Source organism: Neolamprologus brichardi, chromosome 8, assembly GCF_056152115.1.
Source record: "Neolamprologus brichardi isolate AB-2024 chromosome 8, ASM5615211v1, whole genome shotgun sequence".
NCBI lineage: Eukaryota > Metazoa > Chordata > Actinopteri > Cichliformes > Cichlidae > Neolamprologus > Neolamprologus brichardi.
The window spans coordinates 10,040,381-10,061,032 of NC_142111.1; the positions used below are offsets into that span (position 1 = coordinate 10,040,381).

General features: G+C 39.7%; 1 protein-coding gene across 1 annotated transcript in view; it reads left to right on the forward strand.

Annotated features, from left to right (window-relative positions):
• Nucleotides 1-8,017: 8,017 nt before the first annotated feature.
• The window catches only part of LOC102781682 (SH3 and multiple ankyrin repeat domains protein 1-like), a 46,107-nt gene continuing 33,472 nt past the window's right edge, over nt 8,018-20,652 (forward strand). Inside the window, exon 1 of the mRNA XM_006801022.2 lies at nt 8,018-8,068. The gene's annotated coding sequence lies outside the window, so the exon portion shown is untranslated. The remainder of the gene's footprint in view (nt 8,069-20,652) is intronic.

A 20,652-nucleotide genomic window follows, 5' to 3' on the forward strand; every position in this document is an offset into this window, starting at 1 on the left:
TGTTTATTTATTTATTTAGTTGGTTAGTTCTTCTTTTCATATTTTGTTTGTACAGAATTCTTTTTCTTTTTTTTTTTTTTTACAGATTTTGTTCACAGAAGAATCACATAAGTAACTGAGCACACTTCCCTAGCTAAGACAATTCTTAAAACATAGCAGAAAAATGTAGTTTTTTTGTCATGTGAAAGGTACAGTGGCACGTTATTGTTCTTTGTAGAAAATATCAAATTTAAAAAGGTTCCTCCTGTTTCGTTGCTGTCATGTTTGTTTTGCAGCAGATGCACCCAAGTGTCTCTTTGAAGACAACTAAACATATAGGATGCTGTATTTGTCTAGTAGTTAGTATCGTTAGTGACAAAGTGAAGTATAAAGGTTAAGAGACAAGCTGTAAAAAGCAAAAACAGTCAAAATACCAAAACCAGCTTAAAAAAAAAAGTCAATGAAGTTTTCAAATCTGTGACTTGAGCACTGCTACAGAGAAGCTCTTCATTTCATTACGAATTACAGGTAAAGTTATGACGCAAGGAAAGCTATAATGTCTCAGCAAGAGCCTTCAGGTCTAAATTCTGTGATTAATAATCATAACTGGACTGATGATGCGAGTCATTCTGAGGTAAAGTCCCCTTTTGGCAGAGATGAAAACTACTGGCCTCTGTTTGAAATTCCTGGAATAATAGCAATGATGTGCAGACCGAAGAATAAACCCGAGGCTTTTGCTTTACATTTACAATTTACATCTTACAATTTATGGGGATTTTATTTATTTATTTATTTATTTTGGAGTGAATTAAATTCAATCTACCCCATAATGGGATCAGTTTGGTACAAGTCAACTGTATGAGTTGGTGAGCAACACTGAGCTGCAGGATTCTGGTCTTCCAAAGTAAATACAGGAATTCCTGGGCAGAGTGAGCAACAGACCTAAGAGAATGTGCAGCGCTTTTATTTTTCCACCAGCCGATACGTGAAACAACTCAATCTCATCAACAACTAACAACCTGAGTGAATCTCTGTTTAAATATCATAATCAGACTCGAAGAGAGTTCTTTGTTTCTTCACAAAAAAAAGGACTTCAAGAAATGAATGCACACTAAGCACTCTGCAGTAGAGACCTTTACAATTCCTTGCTGTTCACATCTTGGCTGACCTCACATGGACCACAGGCATCTCATATTATTTGCACACTCACCTCCCTCATCACTTACAGCCCATCTTCTATCAGTCCACATCAGAGAGCCTGCTGACCACTCACCACCATCTCGGGTGGATGTAGCTCAGGAGCTCGGTGATTCAATCTCTGGCTGCTCCCTTTTTCCATGTTAAAATTTGACATACTGATTGTTGCACAGATATAGAAAAAAAGTGCTTGTGTGATTGAGGCAAGTTGTATAAAGTGCTTTGAGTCTGGTAGAGTAAAAGAAAAGCTATGGTGTGGTTTATCAGTGGCCTGAGTTATATGGGTAGTAGAGTGTGTATCGGTTAACTCTATCCTCCCTCAATTGTATTTAAATTTAGCTAACTTCAAAGGAAAGTCACACACTAAACACGTTACCCTTGTTTCTCTTGTTTTTCTTTATTTGCTACCTCATTGTGTTTATCTTGAGCAACCCTTTGGTAGCCTTGTCAACCTATTAAGATATATGATACATTCAGTGTTTTGCAATTTCTGAAGAGGTTGCCTCATGAAAGTTCTTAGAATAGGAGTTTTTCCTCTTAGTTTTTGTTTTGTTTCTTCCAGCATTGCAGCTTAAGTGTTCAGAACTGACCTTCTGCTCAGTATTTGGTCTTCATGAAGCAGTTCTGAGAAATTCAGGGGAAGCTGTTGCAGTTTCTCACCAGTTCAAACTGTTGCAAACCCTTACAAAGACTGAGAACAGAAACACGGTGAGATGAGCTGTACTGCTGTTGCTACCACAACATGATGCAAATCAAAAAGAAATAAAAAGGTTACGGTGACCACACTAAGTTAACGCAAAGCTAGAGTTCCCCATTTCAGGTTTAAAAACTGCATTGTAGCACTAAAAACTTTAACTGGAAATAATCTTCAGGTCAAATAGTCACATGACAATTGACATGAATTTACATGACTTTATATGCGCAGGTCTCATCAGGACACTGTGGGTTTTACGTGTTAGATCACCCGTGGCCTAATGTAACAGCCAACTCAGGGCTAGTTTAAAAAAAACAACTTCCCCTTATTGGGGCAAAGCTGAATAAAAGAACTAACAAAATAAGAAGTGGACTTGTCTGCCTTAAAAACTGACAATGTGCAGTTTCTCCTCTTCTGTTTTTGTTTCCAAGAATTTAAACACAGGAAACAGTTTTGCTTTTTTTAAAAATCTATTTAGAAATAGATTAAAAAGAGCTGACAAGATAGAAAGCCTAATCCTTTTTTTAAAAGACAACTTGTTTCTACTGCTTTCCTTTTCACCTGTTTCTCTCACATTATTCTGATAACTTAAAAAAATGTATGCGGTATTTCAGTTACTTTAATTGGCCACCAGAGCCCAGCACTGCATCAGTTTTCCTTGAGAAAAACATATGAATGGGGCCTTAAGCCAGATCTGAGCCTGTTTTTACTGAATGTCTTTATGCTAAGCAGTTGTCCAATAAATATATAAAAAAAAACTATTTAATTTTAAGAGTGAATAACTGCATTTAGGGCTGTGAATATGCAAATCAGTCTCAGTTTGTGAGTGCAGAACTCATAAAATGGGATTTTTATTGTTAGGCTAACATGAATGCAGTTGGGTTTGTAGCGTTTCAGTTCATTCACACAGAAACTGTGACTTGAATTTTTTTTTTACACCAAACCAGCAATTCAAAGTGCTTCACAGCTTAAGATTCATAGATCAATATTTTGTCTCTCATCCTTCCTCTTTTCTCTTTTTTTGCCTTTTTGATTCCACGTCTACAAAAAAAGCTGAATTCACTAAAAAACACACAGGAAAATAAATAAATAAAAATCTACCCGGCATGTTCTTACTACTGTACGCTCCATCTGCCCATGACCCACTTTTCTCTCCTTGCTCGAGAGGGTTAACACAGAAAGGAGGAAGAAAACTAGTTTCTCATTAAAAACGACGAAAAAAGGACATTGGGTGGCAAAAGCAGTGTAAGCATCAAGGTAGGATGGAAAGTGTGGTGAATATGCACTATGGAGTGGCACACCATTAAAGCAGAGCAACGACTAGAGCTCTTATCAGGGGTAACAATGCAGGTGTCATGTTGTCCTTAAGAGGCTGGATATGGCAGGATTCATCTCCATCTCCTCTTAGCAGAGGGTACTGTTGTGCACATTAATGTATTTCAGCCGAGCTTTGCTTCCTCCATCCGTCTCTTTGATGGGCTCTAAAAGCTGCCATAAAGCAAGCCTCAGGACAGTCTTTTCACTCAAACACTCCAAAAGCATAAACGCTATTCACTGAAAGATACTTGTTATATAAAGTTACTTATCTGACATTAGAGCATGGGATATATCATTTCCTAATTTATCTTTTTTTTATTACCTCGTGAAGACAGCAGTCTTGCAACTTTTGCTGTTTAGTGAGTGAACAGTTCATGTCGTCTTTTGCTTCAGTGGGTAGGTCATGGACAGGAAATGTGGGTGCAGGCTGGCTGTGGGTTAATGTCAGAAGCAACTGGAAGCCTCTGCTGCTCTGCTGCTGAGTGTTTACCTTTCCTGCGCTGGCAGCCTGCCCTTGCAGCAGGTGACATGTAGCTGTCATGGGAGATGCTGTGCCATGTAAGGATACTGACTCGATTCCCAGTGGGACGCAGAGTGACGTAATCACACCTTGAGCTTGTCACAAACATGCAGACATCACCAGAAACTAGTGGCTTGGTGGGGTCTTTGGAAATTTACATGCAATGTCACCATCAACAGAACTGGGAGACTTTTAATTATCATCTCTGGAAAATTAGATTTCGCTTCAGCTTGTGAGCTTTTCCAAAAATGCCTGAAAAACCTACCTCGACAACCTTTTATGACGTCAGGACAACATTTCTGTAACTAATAAGACAGCCGACACCTGACCTAACCTGTCTTAGCACTGGGTGATTAATGTTAGTCATGACCAGTGTTGGTCAAGTTACTTGAAAAAAGTAATCAGTAACTAATTACTGATTACTTCCCCAAAAAAGTAATCCCGTTATTTTACTGATTACTTATTTTCAAAAGTAATTAATCACTTAGTTACTTAGTTACTTAATTACTTTTTATAAACACAATTTACAACCTGAATAGGTGATAAAGTGATAGATCTTTCAGCCCAATTCTACTTTTTCTACAATTCATCATACAAAATGTAATCAAATGGAAGAAAAGTCTCTTTTTAAAACTTGTTTTATTAGTTTTAATCTTTTAACTTTATGCATCAAGCAAAAATTTTATTATGCAACATTCTCTGACTGGAAGAAATTTGTTTAATATTTAAACCTATTTTCTGCACATTCCAGCACATAAAATATATATTTTTTGTGTGTTTACACTCACTCTTTTAAATAGATGCAAGTAAAACACAGCAGAAAATAAATAAAGTCAAAGACTAGAGGTCCTTTTGCTCTATTTTCACCTGTAAAGCAGGAGTTGGGTAGGCGGAGGTTTACCCTGATGCAGGTGTGCCGCAGCGGTCAGTGGAAGAATCCGCGAGTTTCTCTGTGAGGTTCCCATTATGTCATTGCGCACTCGGTGCTTGCTTGGAAGTTTAGGGTTTTTTTCGCTGTAAAAAGAAGTTTTCTTCCCACGCACAACGGACACTAATGTTTTTGTCACTTTTTATGGAATCAAACTTAAAGTAAGGTCAGTACTTCCAGGCTTTAAACGCTGCACGGTCATACTCTCTCCCGCACGCCATATATTATCCATAGTTGATCTGCACACAGCTGTTGTCACAAACGTAGCACTTGCTTACCTCACTGTCATGAGAATTCTCGCAAAAAATCACGGTTTTGGTAATGCAGTAACGCAGCGTTCCTATGGGAAAGTAACGGTAATCTAATTACCGTTTTTGCAATAGTAATCCCTTACTTTACTCATTACTTGAAAAAAGTAATCGGATTACAGTAACGTGTTACTGCCCATCTCTGGTCATGACGATTATAAAACAATTATCAAAATTCTTTCTTTTACAGCAGTCCCTCCCTAAAAGCCCAGTGTCACCGCCGATGAGACTGCGGCATGTTTAGTTCACTTCAAAGAAACTTTGATCACTGACAGACTTATAGATAATTAATGATCATTAACAGTTTCCTTTGTGTACCCACAGACCTCGGCTTGGACTGGCAGGCAGGGTCTCTCTCCTGACTGCATCATCCTTTTTTAAAAAAAAATTATATATATATATATATTCAAGGAAATCTAAAACACTAACAAAGGTAAATAAATGCATGATGTTTTCAAAATTCAAATACTATATCCATAATACAGACACTCATGTTTTCCCCTTTATTTAAAGGGTTTAAAAGACAGTATGTGTCAATAAACTCAGATTTTATTTGCCGACTTGTTTAAGAATTTGTCCATTTTTTGCAAACAAAGGTTTTACGAGCGGGAGATACATTCATCAGGGCTGATTGCCATAATTCTTCCCAGACTTCTTTAGCTTTAATATCTAGTTTCCCAAATGGCATTTTTCTGTGATTAAATTGTGCCCATTGTAATTGTAAGTCGCTTTATTTTATATTATAGACATGATACCTGCTCTTAAAATAGGCGGTAAATGAAAAAGATTATTGCTACAAACTGAAACATACTGGATTTGCACGCCACACAAAGCCATAAAGACTTGAATGAAGAAGAACTGTTAAGCTGCTCTTTTCATTTAGTTACAGAATTAATTTTCTAGTGTCTGATAACTTTAGTGAAAACACGGGGTTTTGTTTATTTTTCCAATACCTGTCTTCAAAAAATGAAGAAGGAAGACGTTCAGTCATTTTCTTTCCAATCTCCTACCATGAGCTGGATGACTGAGAACCAACACCGACATCTTCTTATTGTCTTGGAACGACTGTGACCACATAATTTCCTCCGGGATTAATAACGTATTCTGATTCTGATTCATCATATCCCAGTGGTTTTAATATTGTTGTGTACTGTTGTGTTGATAGTGTTTTTGTAGAAGTGCGTAATGATGCTGATAGCGGGCACATGTTTGCTACCTTTGGCATGTTTTTTTTTGTTGTTGTTGTTTTCTTGCAGGTGTCATTATCTTATTTGTTTTCTTGATAAAGGACGCTGATAACAGTCCATCTTTTTACCTTTATAAAGTATTTTTTCCGAGAGTGCTGGTCTTTTCAAAAGTCAAATATTAGCCATGTAGAAATTAAAACGATATCAATAATGACAAAAACAACTGCTGTTATAATTTGGACGGTGAAAAGAGATGAAAAGTTTAGTAGGATTTAACCAACTCTTCCTTTTTGAGTAAATTTAAAGTAAAGATTGTTTGATAGTGGCAGCATTATTCCCAGGAGAAGCGTTACCATGCCTTCCCAATCTCTCATAATCAGGTAGGTGTTGATGCCAACATTTTCAAACATGTCATAAAAGATTTGTTTTTAAATTTCAGTCATGACAGCAAATAAGACATTTCCATCTCTGTATTTTAGAATAAGAAGTACATAAAAGCCTTTTCACTGTGAATGTGACAGACCAAGCAGTGAAGGAAAGTCAGGTAGAGGTTAAAGTAAAAAAAAAAAAAAAATTATTTAACATTTAACTCCATAACAAACTTGGTTAAATTACACAGAAAAATCAAAATCTTGTGCCCACAAAAGAGGGCAACGTAACAGCCCTCTACTCAAAAGCTGACACAGACCGACCTAAACAAGATAAAGGGGAAACTTAAATAGCGTTATGTGTAAGCCACTACTGTAACACTGATATTACCACTGTGGGGCTGTAACTGCAGCCATCACAGTGAAGTACTGTGTGAACATAAACTAGCAGTTTCTTAACCTGTTAAAGTAATGAATTTCAGGTTTATTAGGTAATTCAGCGTAACCACTTTTAATTTTCTTTAAATATTCCGATTGTAGAAAAGGCTAACACGTCCACTGTACTGGGATCTGGGAAGTGCCAGCACCAAACGGCTATAAAGAATAAACGGCAAGACAGCTGAGAAAACAACACAAAGATGCACCAGCCCTCACAGAGTCTTCAAAGTCAAACACCAGTGGTTATCACAGTGCTTGACTGGTTGGTAAATGCTCTGCATATAGCTGCAAACATGCTAAAACAAGGCAGCATGCCTGCTATATTTATCACTGGAAAGTTCCCAAACACAAACAGATTTTTTTTGCTATTTTTTTATGACCTTTCAGCATCAAGGAGACAAAGGGAGCTGTGCAGTGTGCAAACCCATGCCCAGATTGTGTGTGGGACAGATAAAAGGTGGAAATCAGTGACGTGAGTGTATCTGATTGATAAATTGGCTGACATAATAGGAGAGGAGCTATGGAGCAGTGGAGAGGTGGTTGGACCGTGAAAAACTGAAAGAATGAGGCAGAATAATGAAGAAAATTGGGGATAATTGAACAGAAGAGCACTTGGGTATGAAAAAGAGAGGGAGAGGGAGAGTGAGAACAACTGACAGATGGTGAAGAGTGGGTTCACAGAGAGGAAGGAGAATGGAGGAGAGACAGATCAATCTAGCAGCTGAAGTAAGACAGAAAGAGAGTATGCAATGCTGGAGAGGGAGTGCATGAATGTGTGTGCAACACGGAGAGAGGGAGGGGAAGAGAGAAGCTATACCAGGGCATAGAGTAGGTGAAAGAGTGTGTGTGTTTGTGTGTGTGTGAATGAAAAAGAGAAAGGGAAGCTGCACAATACAGGGGCTCGGGCTGGCTCATACCGATGCATATTTAAAGACTAGAAGGCTTGAAAATGTGATTTTGAAAGAGAAAAAGGCAAATCACTTTTTCATTTTTTCCCCTCATCTATGTTTTATTGACTGGATCTTTCTCTCATTTCTTTAATCCTGGTCCCTTTTTACTCTCTTTGTGGTTTATGAAGGAGGTCACTACGGATACAACAAGGAGCAACACAGCCTGAACTACAGACCGAGAGGTATTTAGTTTTTTGTGTTCCTCGATACTTACAGAATGTAACTGAAGGAGAACTGCTGTGCGTCTGTGTGTGTATCACACAACTAAACTAATATAAAGTGTTTGCAATACAAAGGAGCATTAACATCTTTACTGTGTGAACGTAAATGGAAAAGAAGGAAAGAAGGAAATGATCTTTAGCGGCGAGGTGAAAGTCACAGTGCTTTAGAAGGAGAAGCTGCTGAAATTGTGACGGGGAGGGGGGGGCATGCATGTCCTCTGAGGTCTAATTCACATGTTTTATGTAGGATGAGAAAAGTGGGACAGAAAACAAACAAAAAAAGTCACAGTGCCTCTAAAGAAAAGTCTGTAGCAACTGAGCAAATTACTCCCTCACAGCTGTAGGACGAATCAGTGAGCGCACACTGCTCTAATGTAATGCACACTTTAATAGATAAAGTAACAGCATTCAGCATGTGGAACGATCGTTATGTATTTGTTTGCTCACAGGAGCACAGTTCGCCGATGCTATTATACTGTGACCTTGACCTTTCTTTTAGTACAGTGAGATAAATTGTGTTGTTACTCGACTCTGTGCAAAGAAAATTGAAAGTCAGTGGTTCTCAAGGTGGCTTCCTAGATCCCCCTGGGGGTTTGGGACCAGGAGCCAAAGAGTCCACAAAATACCTTCCTGTTAAACACTGTGCTGTTGGTCAGCCTCCATCAGCACAGCCCTCTGCCACCCAGAGCATTTTATTTACGTTCTAAACATAATATATGCACTCTGGCTTTAACCTTCACTTCATCTAGAGGATGTTTTTAAGACACTGTCAATGTTAACATGATGAAACAAAAAGGAGCAAACAGAGGGGAGAATGAAGGGTTGGGGAATGTGTCGCTGCAGACCACGTGGCACCACTAGAGCCGTCATCCTGTGGGAGTGCTCTGATTAAGAGAAGGTACATATTTACACATGTGGACTGTATCTTTTAATACCTCGCCCTCAGTTCCTGCTTGGCTCATTGGAAAAACGCAGAAACTCTTGACTCGGTCCACGTTCTTAGGTGAAGCCAAATTAGCTAAATAGGTCTTAACATTATGAAGAGCTACCTGGGCACAGAGCTTAGCGAGAACCATTTGTTCTAGAGGAGCTGTTAATCTGACTCCACTTTGAGTTATAATCATACATTTTTGGACTGTGACTATCGCTCACTATTACCCCCATTTACAAAGTCAGTTATGGCCTGTAATATGACAGTAATCCATGAATACAAGAAATGGTGGAATAGCTGATAGAGTATGTTAGAAGTGGACGTTTGGAGAAAAAAAACGGTTAATACTTATGCTTATATAAAAGCTACCTACATGCCTGTATTATTACCACCCAGACACTTCTGCTGGGATGAGTTCAGAAAGAAAAAGGCGCTGAAATGGAAAGGTGAGCAGAATCAAACGGGAGCTCATCAACACCCACATTTCACACACTTGTTTAGCTGTGACTTGTCAAAATCGTTGCCTGCTCGCAGTATTTTTGGTGTCAGCTGGTGGAAAGGTGGAAACCCTCTACGGACGCTAGAGAACCGATTGCCATGCGCATGCAGCCACACACACATACACCTAAACGCCTCATTTGGTTCAGGCTTGGGTGAAAAAAGTGCACCAGAGTATTAGCTAGAGCTATGCAACAGTGATGCATTCCAACTCTGTGCCCTTTCATCCTATAGATACCACTTAATTGACTTCGCACAACCTCCTAAGACTGGCCTGACTGTCTAATGCACAACAAGCAACGCTGGCTTTAAAAGCATACTTTTTTCTATTGCAGAATTGCACTGAGGGGAATTCATTTGGGAGAGGGAGAAAATAAACAAAGAGGGCAATTTGGAGCAGAGTGGGCAATGGAAGATTAATGGCCTCCTCAAAACACAGAACAATTGATCATAATGGAACAAAAGAAAGCTGGGCGACACTATCAACGCCAGTAAGAGACTGAGCGATTATACATATTATGTGAGTAACGCCAAAAGAGAATGTGATTATGAAGCAATTGAGCGGAAGATGAAATACGCTGGACCAGCCAAACGGCTCGATGTATCAGCGGAGATGAGCGTCTCAGAAATCAAGTTTTCCGATTCGTCCTGTCCCGTCTCGTGGTGTTCTTTGCTGCCCTGTCCTCCTCAATCGGGAAGAGCGGGAGTCCATTAGCAGCCGGGTCAGTGTAGCAGATGTGACAATGCTATATAGCCCTGCAATTCCCCAGGGTTTGGTATGGAGCAAGTGTAGGACAAAAAAACGACGTTCTGAGCGACTATTTCCAGTGACAGCTTACTGCTGTGGAAGAATACAGCTAGGCTCCATTAGCAACAAGCTTCTACTGTATATATATGAAGCAGAAATGCAAACCCTGAAACAAAATACCCTGTAAATCAGTCCCACAGGGGTGTGGAGCTATGAAAAACCAATACATAAGCAAAATAAAATTGCGCATATTTTTACACGTACACACAAATATTAAGTGCCGTGTATATCAGGGGACTCTGATATAATCTGAAAATCTGGTTGAAAAACAAACAAACAAACAAAAAAACTGGCGTGGCTCACTCTCTGCTTAACATTTAGTTGTCATCAAATAACCTTGAAAACCAATTTTTTAATGCACTTCTAATTGTTATTTGTGGAGTGGATAGAGTCTCATTGCTGTGCTCATTAAGAAGAAACAGGAGAGACGAGTTGTTTCCCCTGACTCTGCAGGCTTTTCATTATTACATACAGGGAGATTTCCCCAAGGGGAAAGATCTGGAGAGTTGCCGTAAGCCATGAAAATAGATGCCAGCAAACTGCAACATATCCGCCATAATGAAAAACTCAAACACCTTGAGCTTTACCGTTTCTGAACGCAACTTCAAATTAATGATTGAACCATTAAGTCGCAGTTGTTTAACGAAGACGTCTCAGAGAGAAGCAGCTGCATTTCAGATGCCCTGATTACAAGCATCTTAAAAAAAAAAAAGAGGAACACACTTCTGTGTTCTTGGCAGCTGTTGTTGCAGAAACCAAGTGAGAGTTCAATCTTCTTTATTACATAAAAACAGAAGTAATACATCATAAGGTGACAGAGCTCCAGCGCAAGTGGGTGATCGCACACCTTTAGGTCTTAGTATAATTGTTTCAGCTCATTAACCTCACTGTTTCCTTCAGTTGCCTTTTTTTCCAGGCCCTTCTGGCTCACTTCAGAGCTGTAATGAGGTGGTGCAAATCTTGTCACACTGAAGAACAGGTGCAAAAAGAAAAAAAACCATGTATTTATTGTCCAACATCTAACCTTAGTTTGGAAAAGAAAAGAAAAAGTGACGTTCCCATTTGCTACCATGCAGGGATAAATGTTAGAGATCGTGTTTCTCTTTTAGCTTAACTGTTCCTGGTTTCAGATTAAGATTTATTACAAAGTTCTTGACTCGGAGAACACAGCGGTATAAAGTGAAATTGCAAAGTTAATAATGAAGGCTTCTCCAGACTGTAGCATGAATTATGCTTTGTTACATGGAAGGTGGATAAACTTTAATGGGTCCTGACAGCCACTGACATGGTTCTCACTTTGTCAGCCATGTCTAACAGCATTTATTAGTACATGTTGATTTTTGTCTCTCAGCGTTATCTTTAAGTCGCTGGACGTGCAAGGTAAGTAAAACTGTCACTAGCGGACACTTAATTTGTGGCCATAAAATCCACCCCAAAGCCGCAAAACCCGCACTCATGTCCGTATGTCTGACTAGTTTGCTTGTGGCATGCTTTTCATTGCATTTAACGCTTTAAGGCAGGAGCTCTGCCATTAGTATAGAAAGAAAAGGGTTTCCTTGAAAAGCTTGCTGAATGCAAGGATGCCTATCCTCTTTGGAAATATTTTGACTTCTTCGCTGTTGCTCTTCCTGCTCCTTCTTTTGTTGTTGAGAAACAGAAGGAAACCTGCTGTACAGACGCCTCTGAAGTCTCTGCTTTCTTGACATTTTAATGAGCTTTTTGTAACTCCGTTTGCAGCGAGTGAAAGGGAAGCTCGTGTTTTAGCAGACAACAGAGGGTACTGTTGAAAAAACACGACTGCTGTATGATGTTTGGCATTGTACGTGTCAGCACTGCACCACAGTTTAATGCAGTTAGGTGAAGCAGTCAAGCTGGTGAAGACACTGGGTTCAATCCACTAGCACACACTGGTTGCACAAAAAACAAGCTTGGATTCAGCGCTGCTACAGGACACACGCACATGGACCTCGATTAGGGTGTTTAATAGCAAAACTGCATGCAGAATATGCTTGTGTAATGTTACATGAAGCGTGAAAGTGCAGATTTTAATTTAGGGAGGGTCCTCTGTCTTCAGATGGAGGAGCATTTTAATATTATATTCAGAGTCAAAAGATCTTAAAATATACAAAAACTCTGCTGTTATCACACAAACTTAACCATAACTTATGAAAACAAGGTCATGGGCCAAAAAAAGGAGAAGCTGAGGAACCCTGATTTAGATTTCCTTTTTTCTTGTTGCTTTGTTGCGTGGGCAACAACACAACTTAAGCCGTGCTATCAGCGTGTTTATAGTTAGAGCGAAGTCTCAGAAATAGCACGGGGGATGTTCACTCCTAAATCGGTGCTGCATTGAGGTCTCCCGGCCCAACCAACCAAGTTTAGCCCGAGCGAGGCCCTCAGTGCACGCTCCACCTGACCCAATTATATCCAGTCTGAGAGGAAAGATAGCCCACTTTGATCTACACAAGACCGCCAGCCAGGCTTGGGCTGACTGGTCTGGCGCTTAACGCTGCTTTCCTCTGGACATTTTTCCAGCACAGATGTGTTTGACTGCTCCTTAAAGAACTATCGACTGTGCTCGAAACATCAGGTGAGCGGCAAGTAACTTATGGGGGGCACAACTGTGGCCCATTTCTGCGAAGAAAAACAAGAAGGGCAGTCCTTGGTGAGGTTTTTGGCCTGCAGATGAAAGAAGGATGTTTTATGTGAAATGGAGAGCTGGGGGTAATTATTTTAATCATCCATTTAATCACCCAATAGCAGTATTATCGGGGTTTTTTTGTTGTTGTTTTTGTTTGATCAGCATGAGATAAGCAGCTGATTTAAACGCATCTGTTTGTGTTTGATAGGATCACCCCGCCACCACCATCCCCCACCTCCATCCTCGCTGCGGGAATTGCCAGTCTCTGGGTGCACAGAGGATGTATCTACTGCTGGCATTGTTAACCGTCTTTAAAATGAATCCAGTATGCTAGGATTGTCAATTAAACACTCGCATTTCGCCGGATTTTATGAGGCACGGATTTAATTACAGCCTGAAAATGCCAAGCCTCGTCACTGCAAGGGTAAATGAAGCGAGTAAATTCCTCTGTGGATCTTTTTAAACTTTTGTTTTGGAGAATGTAAACACGAAAACTCACAGGATCTTTTAATTATGCTGTCCAACCTTAATGAGCGCTGATGATGATGCAGGGTAGATCTCAGCTTAGCCCTTCCCCCGTAAACTCATACGTCAGACCATTCATATAAACCCAACTGCCCTCTCCTCTCCATGTTAGTGGCTCATTCTGTCCATTTTACACTGGAGGAGGCCCGGCGTGTTCTTGACGGTTCTTCGTCATTGGTCGTATGAAAAAGGCTGTAGGGTGGAGACCCAGTCAAAGAGAGGGATATAGAGGACAGAACTTGGCCGCTCCACTTTTTCAGGACGTAAAAGTGGGACAATCTGTTCCTTGGATGATCTCCAATTCTACTTTCCGGGGACCGATACACTGAAAATATATCTATACACATGCACTGTCCTACATAGGGAAAGACTGAGAGAAAAAGAGAGAGAAAGAGAGAGAGATTGACAAAAAGAAATATGAAAATGAGCTGAAACGACTGGCCATAAGGTCTTTCCAGTGTAGTGTGCTGGGGATGTGTTTTCTGTGGCCAAAACAAGAGAAAAACTGCAACATGCAAGGATAAGACATTTACAGGAAGATCTTTTAAAAGGTGATGTACTATAATCTAATAAACTACAGTGGGGATGACAAATTTTGGGCAGATCGAACATGATTCCTGCAGCTTTTATAACTGGTGTTGCCAAAAACGTGACTCTGACTTATTCACCCAAACATGCATGGTGTTTTGGTATTAATAGGTTATTACTACAACTTTGCCAAATAGCAAAATGTACAAGAATATCATAGAAAAGACGGATATAAATAGGGATGACTGTTAGCCATTAACTTTTTCTGTAAACCTCTCCATCCATCCATTTTTGCCCTCTAGGGTCTAAGGAGGACATCCGTCTCTGTCATCATTATCATGATTAATCAGTTCCTGATTCTTCATTACTACCTTTCATTACTGTCTTTGGACCCACATCCGACCAGGATTATGGAAATACTCTTCTCATAGGATCTAATCATCATGCTGCAGTGCTGATGTCCCAAGGGCAGAGAGACTCACCAACTTCTGAAATCTTAAGCTGTGTTTCGTTTCTGCTCTTACCTTGCATGCATGTTAAATGTTTGTCTGGAGATCGTGATTTATAGCAATTGTAGGATTGCGTGACACTGATAAAATATTTCTACAAAGAGCTAGCTTAGCATTACATAATATTCTGTATGTTTAGATGCTAATGGATAGGTTCACAGTTTTCACGTAGCTGTTTGCTCATCATAAGCATGTCTCAGCACAGTTTACTCTCACCGTCAGACTGAGACAACAGTTCTGGGCTGTTTAATGTGACTCTCTTTGGATGCTAACTTATTACTGCAGCAGGGCTACTAGCACTTGCCCTTTAGCTTCCTGAAAGAGTAATCATTTAAAAATGTAGTTTTCAAATCAGACCGAAGGTAAATACGCCAACATGTAGGTGGGAATACTTACTGCCTAATTTGCCATACATGTTCATATTTGCAGTTAGATCCAGACTTCGCCCCTTTAAAGTGGTCTCGAGCAATAGCTCTTCAGGCTTTCTGAAGGTCATTCAAAGTTTGTCTTTGGGCATTGGTTGCTTTTTCCACTCACTTTCTGTCCTCTCCCAGTACCTAAACCATTTTCCAAGGAATGTTTTTTTTTATTAACACGTTCTCAGGACTTGTCAATCATTCAAGTATAAAAAAGGCACCTTACTCAAGGCAATAACCAGTGTTGTATCCACACATAACAGAGAACTTACCAAGAAAACTATTTTAAATCGAATCTTTAGATGCTTTGTTACCAGCAGCTTGTTGCAAAACCCATCATTTGTTCCCATTTCTTTAGTTGAATCTAAGAAAAATGCCAAAGATAATTCATTTAATTTCATGTATTTATTTATAAAGCACGTTTTATAACAACAGGGAGCTGACCAAAGTGCTGTACAAAGTAACAGTTAAACAATGACATTGACAACAACGACAGGTAAGAAAATTAAAAGAAAATAAGGATAAAAGAATTGGTAACTCTCACAGTTTCGAAAGCCAGAGTAAAAAAATATGTTTTAAGATGCGATTTAAAAAGAGTAACAGTTGGGGCCTTTCTAATGTGGAGAGGTAGATCATTCCACATTTTCGGTGCCACAACCGCAAATGCCTGATCTCCTCTATGAACCATCCTAGACTTATGTAAGGTAAGGAGCAGGTGATCGCTTGATCGAAGGGCTCTAGAGCAGCGGTCCCCAACCCCCGGGCCTCGGACCGGTACCGGTCCGTGAGTCGTTTGGTACCGGGCCGCGAGAGTTGAGGCTCAGGTGTGAAATGTATAGTTTTCAGGGTTTTTATCGGTTTTCAGCGTTATTTTGTTATCGTTTACTCGGTTTTCCTTGGTCTTTTCACGTGTGTTATGAATAAATTTTCTTTTTTTGGTACCGGTACTAGTTTTATTTTGTTGTATTTATCCCCGACACCTTAAAGGCCGGTCCATGAAAATATTGTTGGGCATAAACCGGTCCGTGGCGCAAAAAAGGTTAGGGACCGCTGCTCTAGAGGGCATATAAAGCTGCAATAGGTCAGACAAATAGTCCGGTGCCTGGCCAATTAGCACTTTATAAGTCAAAAGTAAGATTTTGAATTTAATTCTAAAACGCACTGGAAGCCAATGAAGGGAAGCAAGCACCGGAGTAATATGATGGTGTTTCTTCACACGAGTCAAAAGGCGAGCTGCAGCATTCAGTACAAGTTGGAGCCGGGCCAAGCTGGACTGACTGACACCCACATATAGTGAATTGCAGTAATCCAGTTGAGATAAAACAAACGCATGAATTGCTCGTTCCAAATTTCTAAAAGATAAAAAAGATCTCACTTTGGATTGATAATACAGTTTAACAGGAATAAAATAGTATTTTTGTACCAGCAAGGTGATTTCCAGAGAGCTATTAGTTAAAATGTTGCATATCTGGGCACTTAAAAAAGAGGAAACTTGACAAGAGGAGGACAAAAGAAGAAGTGACAGGTAAAAATAATAAAAACAAAATTGTTTGCTGATAAACAACATCTGAAAGTCATGTTCTTAAGAAAGAGGAAAAATCCAGCATAGACCTGACACAGGACCTAAGAGATGCATCTGACCCTTCATTTGTTCTGCTGTTCACTGAAGCCTCATCAGAAATGGTCTCAGTGGAAGGATGGCTGTCAAGAAGCCGCTGTTAAGGAAGAGAAACAGGAGAAGAGACGGAGGTGTGTCAAATTACACAAATTACACAAGAACTGACCTGAAGACCAGTGGAAACAGGTCTGATGTGATGAATCCAAATTTGACATTTATACTTCAAATTATTGTCAGGATGTACACAGGGCATCAGGAAAAGCTACAACAGTGAATGCTTACAGTCATCTGTAAAACACAGTGGAGGCTCTGTTATGGTTCGGGACTGTATTTCAGCCAGTGGTGTTGGATCTTCTCTAAATTGATGAGATTATGAACATCTGGAACAAGTTTGATTGACCACAGCTTCATTTTTTAACCTGACAATAATCCCAAACTTACTGACAAAGCAGTAAAAGCATATATGAGTTATAGATTGGCCTCCCCAGAGATCAGACCTCACCATTATTGAAGCAGTGTGGGAACAAAAGGCAGCCAACTTCCAAAAAAGTGCTTTGAATCTCTTTCCGGAGCTATTCCTGAAGACTACTTTAAGAAATTTTAAGAAAACTGCTTAAAAAATTTCAGGCTATGTTGAAGAATAAAGGTGATCCTACCAAATATTGACTTTCATGCTCATTAGAATTGTAGATACCTTTTTTTTTTTTGCTCAATGTCAATAAAACATGGCACTTATTTTCCATTTTCATGGCAAAATGATGAGAGTTGGCTCAAAGGCATTTGCACAGTTCTGCGGCTGTAATGCCAAGAAAAGCTTTGAGAAGTTTCTTATAGGAATGACTACTGTCTAGTTCATTGTTAAGGTTTCTCCTTTTATGAAAATGCATCAAGATGAAAGAGAAAAACGTCAACTAAATTAAGTGTCAAATGGAGAAAAAAGTATGTATGGCTGCTCGGATACGGATGATGGATCGGCTTCCTCACTGGCTCATCTTACCCCACAGTCCGCCCAAATTAAATCTAAATTCCTTCCTAAAATTACAAGCAAAATAGGTAACAGCACAAATTATGGATGAAGAGAAAAAAAAGTCATATTGAAGAACAATTCAAGTAAGTGGCTGAAATGAGAACTGTGAGCTTTGCACAAAAAGACTGTTCTGTCAGAGAGGTGAAATTCATTTCCTTATTACACCGCTTTTCTCCCAAGAGGAAGAAAAGTCAAGACGAGATGTGAGATGATGGCCAGCAACAGAGACAGGAGAGTGAAACAGCCGGCAGAAGGAGACTGACTGAGCTATTGTTGTTGCAGGAGTGTAGGAGTTGAGTGACACGATGGAGAAGGCAAAGACGCAAGTCTGACATCCATGACGGCTAAGAGGAGAGTTTTCGGACTTGTGATTAGAGTTTTCACAGTTATATTATTAATCCGTTTTAAATAATGCTCATCGTTTCCCATTTTTAGCCTAACGGTACTGTGTGTGTGTTTGGCTTTCGCACTCACGCCTTTTCCACCCTCTTTTTTTCCCTCCCTCCCCATCCCGCCTCTCTTTTCTCTCCCAATCTGATTACTCTGCTTTATGCAAACTGCAGCTCTCTCTGTCTCTCCCCCTTGTGTATTCCCCTTTCGCTTTTACATCCCAGTTACAAACATGTAGTTGACTCCTGCCTACTCTCAGCCTGTCCTCCTCCTTCCTTTATCTTGCATTGTGTTGTTGAATATTTGATGAGACTTTGTTCATAAATCAGCCTCCCCTATTCCCTCACGGTGTATTTGAATGATAGTGTTAATCTTTAAAACCTTGCAAGTGTTAACACGCTGTTCTTTGTCAGCTTTTGATCAGAGACGCTTTCAGCCTAAAATGTGATGCCACATGTAAATCACACATATGACAATGACCAGAGGTGGTTAAATATGCCCTGAATGATTCAGGTAACTGATAATTCAGTAGGAGAGCTCTTTTGGTTCTTGATAGGCACTGAGCGACTTTCTCCAGAGCCTTTGTTGTTATTGCTTTTGGTGCTTATTTGTTTTCCCAGATTCATCAAAGTTCCTGCATTTTTTTCTCTAAACCCATCCTTTGGTTTTGTCCTCCAGTCTTCCTTCATTTACTTGTTCTGACAGACATTGGATTTGCACTGAAAGGACCCACCCTGTCACTCTCTGAGAGTCTGTGGGAATTGACCACGGTCACTCTGCTTCCCTCTGCGCTATGCTTTCGCTCAGAAATGCTCAACCAGCAGACTTTCTTTTGGCCAGTGAGATGATAATTTCTCATATATCCACTCCGTCTTTCAAACACTATAGACACTTAAAAACTGATTGTTTGGAAGCATCCATCAAATAATATCTGTATTCTTCCACAGAATGAAACAATCATACACACATAGTGCAACGGTGTAAAGTGTGGTCACTTTTCATTGTTATATGGAAAAAAAACTGTTTCTGAGCCAATCTCACTCCTGTAATATTTTGAAAAGGTCTTGGTATACACACTTGTTTTAGACAGCGATTTCTCTAATCCCAAACCAAACTTAATCTGTGTTCAGTCATCACCAATCCAGGGGTTAGGATCCTCATACATGTGGAGGCGCTTCAAATAAAGGAGGTATAAAAACGTATTTTTATGACTTTTTTTCTGAACTGTGAAACGCCAACTTGTAAAGATAAACATATCCAAATTGGGATTTTTTTTTCAAGACAAAACGGTTGTCTCAAACCTATAGACTGTATATAAGAGATGGCCATGCATTCCATCATATATATTTAGCAGGCAAACCATTTACCGTAAGGCTATTTTAGAAGCCTGAATAATGAGTTTTACTCTGAGCTTTTCTATCCTGTCGTCCTGTGTAAATGAAGACTAAAAAGCCCAAAAAATTATATTAAAAATTGAAACTAGCGACCCAGTAGTCTGCATGCCTCTCAATGACCTTTAGCTTTGACACATCTCAGTTTTTTTTTTAACTAGACCTCATGATGTGCCAAACTGTGAAATAGAGAGACGCTGCATGCTCATTTGCAATTTGTCAGTCAAAAATATACTTTGTTTTTCTGAACACTAAAGGGAGCAAACATGTATGAATTAGCTTTATGTACTGTAACTAGAGACTGAGAACATAAATTCATCAGGAAAGTGATTATTGTGGTCATAGTAAAGAGAGCCCAGGGTCCTCTTCTCCAACCAGGAGCCATTCCCTGCCAACTATTAGAAAGAGAGCAGACATCCCCACTGACTTTACTTTTTAGATTTGAAAGCTACATCTACCTTTTATATATATATATATATATATTTGCCTTTTTTTAAACAGAGAATAAAACCTGAATTCTTATCCAAAATGGTACATAACACCTGCCTCTAACCTTGACCAACCATCAACATGCAACACCTTAGGGATTTTTCTTCTGTCACCTGCCTGTGACTGGAGACATCTGTGGTTTTCTCAAAAATGTTCAAAACAACGCAAAAACATAAACACTTCAAACTGTGTAACAATCAGGAATTGCAAAAGCAGCATCCATGTTAGAGTGTTTTAAAAGTGAGTATGCTCTTCATCAATATTCCTGTTGGGTGTCCGGCTCTTGGCTGGCTTCTTCATCTCTGCATTATTGTTTATGTCCATTGCAGGCCACTGTAAGCTGTGCCAGACACCTGTCGATGTCCTTGGTCCCCAATAGAGGTTGATAAGTCAAAAGTCCTAGATCACTTAATGCCCCGTTAACCCTCATCAGCACGTTTTCTACATAATCTATTAATAACCGATTGAATTATCTGCATGTTGGTAATCTGTGATTGATTGACGTTAGATCTGTGTCCTGATTCGAGTTGTGCTCCATCTGTCCATCTGTGCATTCTGATTCTCATCCATGTCAGACTCAGCTCATAAGATATTCAGAGCACCACTCTGCAAATGAAACAGTGGGAGATTCCCTGCATCACTCCCCATCATTAAGGCGGCTGTTGGCAATGGTCCAGATCTGCATGATGGCAAAGCCCTGTAGCCAGACTTCACCACAGAAAAACCAGGACAAAACATACGGAGGCACCAGTATGCCAAATCTGAAGCATGAAG